Consider the following 6,848-nt stretch of genomic DNA (forward strand, 5'->3'; position numbering starts at 1 on the left):
GGTGAAGGCGGATCTGCATATTTGGGACCACGATATTCTAAAGGGGTCGAAAAAAAGAATTAACAAACTAAAAAAGGAACTAGAAAGGCTGCGGAGGGGACCCATGTGTGCGGAGTCTCAAGCGCGACAAAAGGAGATTCTTGTCCTCACTGAAAATCTGTCGGAACAAGAGGAGATTTACTGGCTACAACGTGGTCGCGCAAACTGGCTTTTGCATGGGGATCGTAACACCTCCTTTTTTCATAATGCGGCAACGGCCAGAAAGAAAAGAAATCAGATTAAAAAATTGCTTGATGATAATGGTGTTTGGGTGCATGGTACAGAGATGAAGAATCACATTATGGGGTATTTCTCAAACCTTTTCACATCAGAAGTTTCCCATCCTAATTTGGAGGTTCTATCTCTTGTTGAACGAAAAGTGACCGATGAAATGAATGATGCTCTTCTCGCCCCCTATACGGCCGAGGAGGTTAGAAAGGCCCTTTTTGACATTGGTGATTTAAAAGCGCCAGGTCCTGACGGCCTCCATGCTGTTTTTTACAAAAGATTTTGGTCTATGTTGGGAGATGACCTGACCGAAGAGGTTCTCCAAGCGGTAAATACCTGTTCTATACCAACTGGATGGAATGATACTGCAATTGTAATGATCCCAAAGATTAACTTTCCTGAAAAGGTAATCCAATTTAGACCAATTAGCTTGTGCAATGTGGTGTATAAGGTTATTTCAAAAATGATTGCTGCTCGTCTAAAGATAATCCTATCAGATATTATTAGCCCAACTCAGAGTGCCTTTGTGCCCGGAAGATTGATTACAGACAATATCTTGATGGCATATGAATGTTTCCATACAATTAAAAAGAAAAGGGCGGGTAAAGAGGGTTTGTGTGCCATCAAGTTAGATATGCACAAAGCATACGACCGAGTGGAGTGGTGTTTCTTAAAGGAAATTATGCTAAAATTGGGTTTTCAAGAGAGTTGGGTGAATTTAATTATGAAATGTGTATCCTCTGTGGAGTACCGGGTCCGTATTAATGATGATGAGATGGAGAGCTTTAAACCAACTAGAGGATTGAGGCAGGGAGATCCCCTTTCTCCCTACTTATTCTTGTTATGTACAGAGGGTTTGACTGCCCTTTTAGCTAATGCGGAGGAGAATGGAAACATTTCCGGTATAAATGTTTGCAGAGATGCCCCATCAATTTCTAATCTCCTTTTTGCTGATGACTCTTTGATCCTTATGCGAGCCAATCCAAGGAGTGCGGAGGCGCTGAAATCACTTTTGGATTTGTATTGTGCCGCCTTGGGGCAAATGGTTAGTGTTGAAAAATCTAGTATATTCTTTAGTCCCAATACTAAAGTGGAAGACAAGGCACAAATATGTACAATTTTAAATATTATGACTGAAGTCCTCAATGACAAATACCTGGGTTTGCCGGCAAATGTGGGCATGGACAAAAGTGATTGTTTCCAGTTCCTGATCGATCGAATCATTATGAAAATTAGTGGATGGAAGGAAAAATTGTTATCTTCTGGAGGGAAGGAAATTCTGCTCAAATCTGTTGTACAAGCCATCCCCACCTATGCCATGTCCGTCTTTAAAATTCCTAAAAAAAATTGCAAAGGAATTATTGACGTGATGTCGCAGTTTTGGTGGGGTGACGAGGACAATCAGAAGAGGATGCATTGGATGGCATGGTGGAAAATGTGTGTTCCAAAAGATCAAGGAGGGATGGGCTTCCGAGATATACACTGTTTCAACCTGGCGCTATTAGCTAAACAAGTGTGGCGTCTTCTCGATAATCCGGAATCTTTATGTGCAACCATCTTGAGAGCTAAATATTTCCCTGAGGGAGATTTGATGAACGCAAGTTTAAAGAAGGGATCCTCCTTTACTTGGCAAAGCATTATGGCGGGAATGAACTCTTTGAGAAAGGGTTATATCTGGCGAGTTGGAAATGGACAAAACATTGATATTTGGAGAGATGCGTGGATTATAAAATTGTTCAGAATGTTTTTGTTCCATATTTTTGACAACTTTTCAAAATAAATGTTTGCGGTTTTAAAAATTGGTTCCATTTCAAAATTCCTCACAAATTAAAAAATGTTGCGTGTTCTAATTTATTCTGGAGTTTCAAAAAATATTCCTATATTTCATAAAATTCGAAAAACGTTTGTCTTTTCAGTAAAAAATCAGGAGTTTAAAAAATGCTTCCGTTTCAAAACTGTTTGTAAATTTTATAAAACTTTCATGTTTTCAATTTTTCTTCCGGAGTTTTATTAAATGTGCATGTTCCAAAATTTTACAGGAATTTTCCAAATTTAGCTTCGTAAATTTGTTCACAAATTTCAAAAGTGATTGATTTTCATAAACACCGAAAAAAATAGCGGTCAAAATTTTAAAAATATTCGAATCTGGTGTTGATTCTTTTTGTTTTGTGTTGCTATATACTACATAGATTTGGTCGCTATCCCAACTGGTTGTACCAGCGCATTTGTTGTTGCAGATTCCGGGTTTGAAACTTGTCAAGTGTGTATTTTTTTAGCGTTTTCCGCCTGTGCGAGTGACAGAAAAATAAAGACAATTTTTTTAGCAAATAAAAAAACAAAAGGGATGGCCCAGCGTGGAGGACGGGTGCACACGCCATGGTCAACATGCCAGTCCTTGGCCCACCAGCTAGACCAATCCCTGTTGACTTTTGCCGGTGTTTGATTTAGACCGAGATTGCATAGTTCAGGGTACAATCGACATGGATTTCAACTTAGGGGTTTGTTTCGCCTGACCTCTACGAATTCATTGTTTAAAATAGACTTTTTCTATAAAAAATAATAACCCGGGCGGTTATCAAGGGGGTAATCCCCGCTCCTCATTTAGATGTCATGGCAGTTGCCTCCCGTGGAGGCACCCATAACAAACCGTCATGTCAGTCCTTGGCCCACCAGCTAGACAAATCCCGGTTGACTTTTGTCAATGTTTGATTTAGACCGGAATTGCATAGTTCAGGGTACAATCGATAGGGATTTTGACTTAGGGGCTTGTTTCACCCGACTTGTATAAGTTCATTGTTTAAAATAGACTTTTTCCGTAAAAATAATAACCCTGGCGGTTATTAAGGGGGTAATCCCCGCTCCTCATTTAGATGTCACCGCAGTTGCCTCCCATGGAGGAACCCATAACAAACCGTCGTGTCCTTTTCATTGTATATAAGCACAAGTACATCATCAAAATAAAGAGAGAGTTCGATCATTTGTTCTTTTCGATCTCAAACAACGTTATTAGCACGAAGAACTACCGGGAGCGCAAAAATGAGGAAGGGAGCGAGCACTCGCCGGTAATGTCGGTCTTGTTTCCTTTTTCCTCCGCTTCATTTGTGAGGATGGCCGTCGTTGCCGCCTTGTTGCTCGCCGTCGCCATGGAGTCGGCGGACTCCGTCGTTGCTTCATCGCGAGGCAGCGACGCCGCTGGACGCACAGCTCGCCGCGCCCATCACCGTTGGACGCGGTCACCACGCCGTTGGACCGAGCGTGACTCCCGTGCACGCCCCCGGACTCGGAGCCTCGCCTCCACCTCCGCATCCGGCATTGGCATTCAACGTCTTACTGTGACTCTGCGGGGCACAGCCGTGCGGACTATGCACCCCGGAACAATGTTGTCGGTCAGCGCAACGGCCCCAACCTCTCGTCCCCAGGCCGCGGATGCGGCACCCGACGAGAATGGCGGCCTCACGCGCACATTGCCCAACCCGTGGCAAGAATGGTGTGAAGTGCACGGCTTCGGCCCGCGGCCCCGCTGCACATCGTCTTCATAGATGATGTCGCCAACTCCGACCGACACGCCAGTACAGGAGGACACCGCGCTGCTGGACTGTGGGGACCCTGACTCGTAACTCGTGATTACCGAATGCACATGTACAGTGATTCCAGAGATCACTGCTCACTGAACACACATAACCTGAATAATAAGAGTTTTACATCCATACATACTGGTTTATACATATTATGACCATTATGGTCAGGTCTTGAGTATATCATCGCAGCGAAAATCTTTGTCGACAACTTGGACCCATGCCATCTGCCTTAACCCTACAGGCATTCTGACTGGGAAGCGTTCTAGCTCGCATGTTCATCACCAAGGTACTCTTCATTATATCATGTTCTTTCATGTCTGGCTAATAAAATAACCTGTGACAAGCCAATAAGTACTTTGAATGTACTCGCAAGCAAACCAAGAGTAATAATAGAATAATTATGTAAGGTTCTACTACTAAATTGGCATTTTTGCGGAAAGCTATTTTTTCTCATGCAAGTATGATCACCATTTGTCAAGGACATGAATGCGTCTGCAACAAGTATTAGGAAGTTACGGACATCAACATCGAGAAAGAGTTATGAACAACTCATGCTCAAGCTCACCGTGACTTCCTCATGAATCACATTAACAATATTACCAAACCGTGTTGTTTGTCAGAAACATGGACATAGTTTAAGCAACACCACCCAACTGTCCTTGACCGTGGACACGGCTATTCGAATAGTTTGACACTCTGCAGAGGTCGCACACTTTACCCACAAGATCCGGGAAGCTTCCTTGTCATCCACGACCCGCAGTACCTCAAGTACCCATGGTAAGCACCCGATCACTATCTTCCTCTAGCCGTGACTAACAAGGAGTCCACTCGATTGGTAGCAGCCCCCGTGCCAACATTGTCACATAATAAATTTTTATGGAGCCATGCTTCCATATTCATCATATAACACAAGCACGTGGTACCAACGGTGTGTCCGGTGCCCTGTAAAAACAGTCATGGCCGCCCTACCTGGCACGACCCCGTCCCAAGAGTGACCACGCCACTCCCGTCACTAGTAATGCGGGTATCCATGTTAGCACGAACTAGGTAATCAATAATGCCCTTTCCCATATAAGGGTGTAGAGTGGCCACGCATGTAGGGTTGGGACGATCAACAAATCTTAAATCTAATCCATCTATGTAAAAAACACCTTCATCAAGCCTTGGTACACTACCTCTCCACCAAGTAGTGACCTAGTTCGTCATCATCTCCTAGGAGCACTATTGGCACCCACACTTACAAAACGGCTGAGTTTTAAAGGCATTTTCTAGAAGGCTTTTTAAAAAGTGCCTTCGATTAGCTTGACTAGAGGCGTTCTTTAGAAACTGCCTTCAAATGTCGTAGTAAGCAAGGCGCTTACACCGAACGCCTCCATCCATATCAAATTGAAGGCATTTTAAAAAAGCGTCATAATACGTCAAACATTAGGGGGCGTTTTATAAATTGCCAGCACAGATGTGAAGGCGTTCCCGAAAACAATGCTTCAGTATCTCTGTTAAATTTGCAAAGTAGACCCTATCATATGGACTATTTGAGGATCAAGCCTTTTCTGTCATTCTCGTTAGTACAAGTTCCACGCTCAGAAACAAAGCATAGCGAACTGGTGCTGCCGATTAAGTTAGTCCCATACCGCTTACGGAGGTGACTTTTCACATGTTTAAAAGGAGAGCGGTGCAATCACTCAACATGAATTCTTGTACAGCAGCGAAAGACGTTGCGTTTAAGTACTTCGCTACAACCCTTTTTTTATGGGAAGGCCATCATGGCTGCTTCGCTACAACCCTGCTAATTAATAGATGGGCAGCCAGCAGTGAAACAAAATTGTAGATCCTTTGCGAGGAGGCGCCTCCTGAGCCGTGCGATTGGACCAAAGACAGCCGTCAGATCCCTGGGTTCCGACTGTCTACGTGTGCGTACCACGTGGGCTGTGTGTCCCAGCCCACGTCCAGAGTTGTGCGATTGGACCAAAGTCCTTTCATACATTTTTTTTTACCAGAAAACAGCAGGAGTCCTTTCATACGTAATTACCGGCAGCAAAGCTAGGATCATTTTCTAGAATAAAAAAGCAAAGCCAGAATCATCGCTAGACTCCATGTTCGTACATTGTACATCTGCGCCTTGTTGGTTCTCCGAAAGGAAATTACATACTCCCTCCGTTCCACAATATAGTGCCTTTTTTTTTAAAGTCAAACAATACAAACTTTGACCATATTTATGGACAAAATTAGGTACATTTAGAATACCAAATGCACATCATTGGATACATCATAAGTTATATTTTCAGAATTTACATATTTGATATTGTAGGTGTAGAGAGTTTTCTCTATACACTTGGTCAAAGTTGACAAAGTTTGACTTTTAAAAAAAATCTATAGGCACTATATTGTGGAATGGAGAGAGTACTTGTTTATACTCATACAACAGTGTCGGTGGTCTTTGTAGCATCAACGGCTTGCCCTTGTAGTTTGACACTTCCCCGGATTGCAGCAGCAACGGCGATATTTGCAGCGGCGGTGGCCGGTCTTTGCAGCGTCACACATCCTGTTTTGCAGTAGGAATGTCATCTCCTTGCAGCATGGCGCGTCGGGCTATGTATCAAGTTTGTCCGCCGTTCGTCGGGCTATGTATCAAGTTTGTCCGCCGTTCAAGCGTTGCGCATCAAGGCTTGCGACAACCATAGTGGGCTTTGTATCGAGTTTGTCCGCCCTTCGAGCTTTGCGCATCAAGGCTTGCGACAATCATGACAGTATGTCTCGTGCTCAATACATCTTAAAGTTCTGTCATCAGCGACATCCACCTCGCAGCACATGCGGTCTCTACTCACAACATCGCTGACGCTCCAGTAGCATTAGCTCGCAACACCGGTGGCGCTCCTATAGCATGGCTCACAATACCGGCTTGCAGCACGCCTTGCAACACAGTGGCACTCGTTGCAGAATAGCGATGCCCCCACCGCATCGGTGCCGCTCGCGTAGAATGGCTCAAAATGCCGGCTTGTAGCA

The sequence above is a fragment of the Triticum aestivum genome, chromosome 5A (assembly GCF_018294505.1).
Source record: "Triticum aestivum cultivar Chinese Spring chromosome 5A, IWGSC CS RefSeq v2.1, whole genome shotgun sequence".
In the NCBI taxonomy this organism is placed as follows: domain Eukaryota; kingdom Viridiplantae; phylum Streptophyta; class Magnoliopsida; order Poales; family Poaceae; genus Triticum; species Triticum aestivum.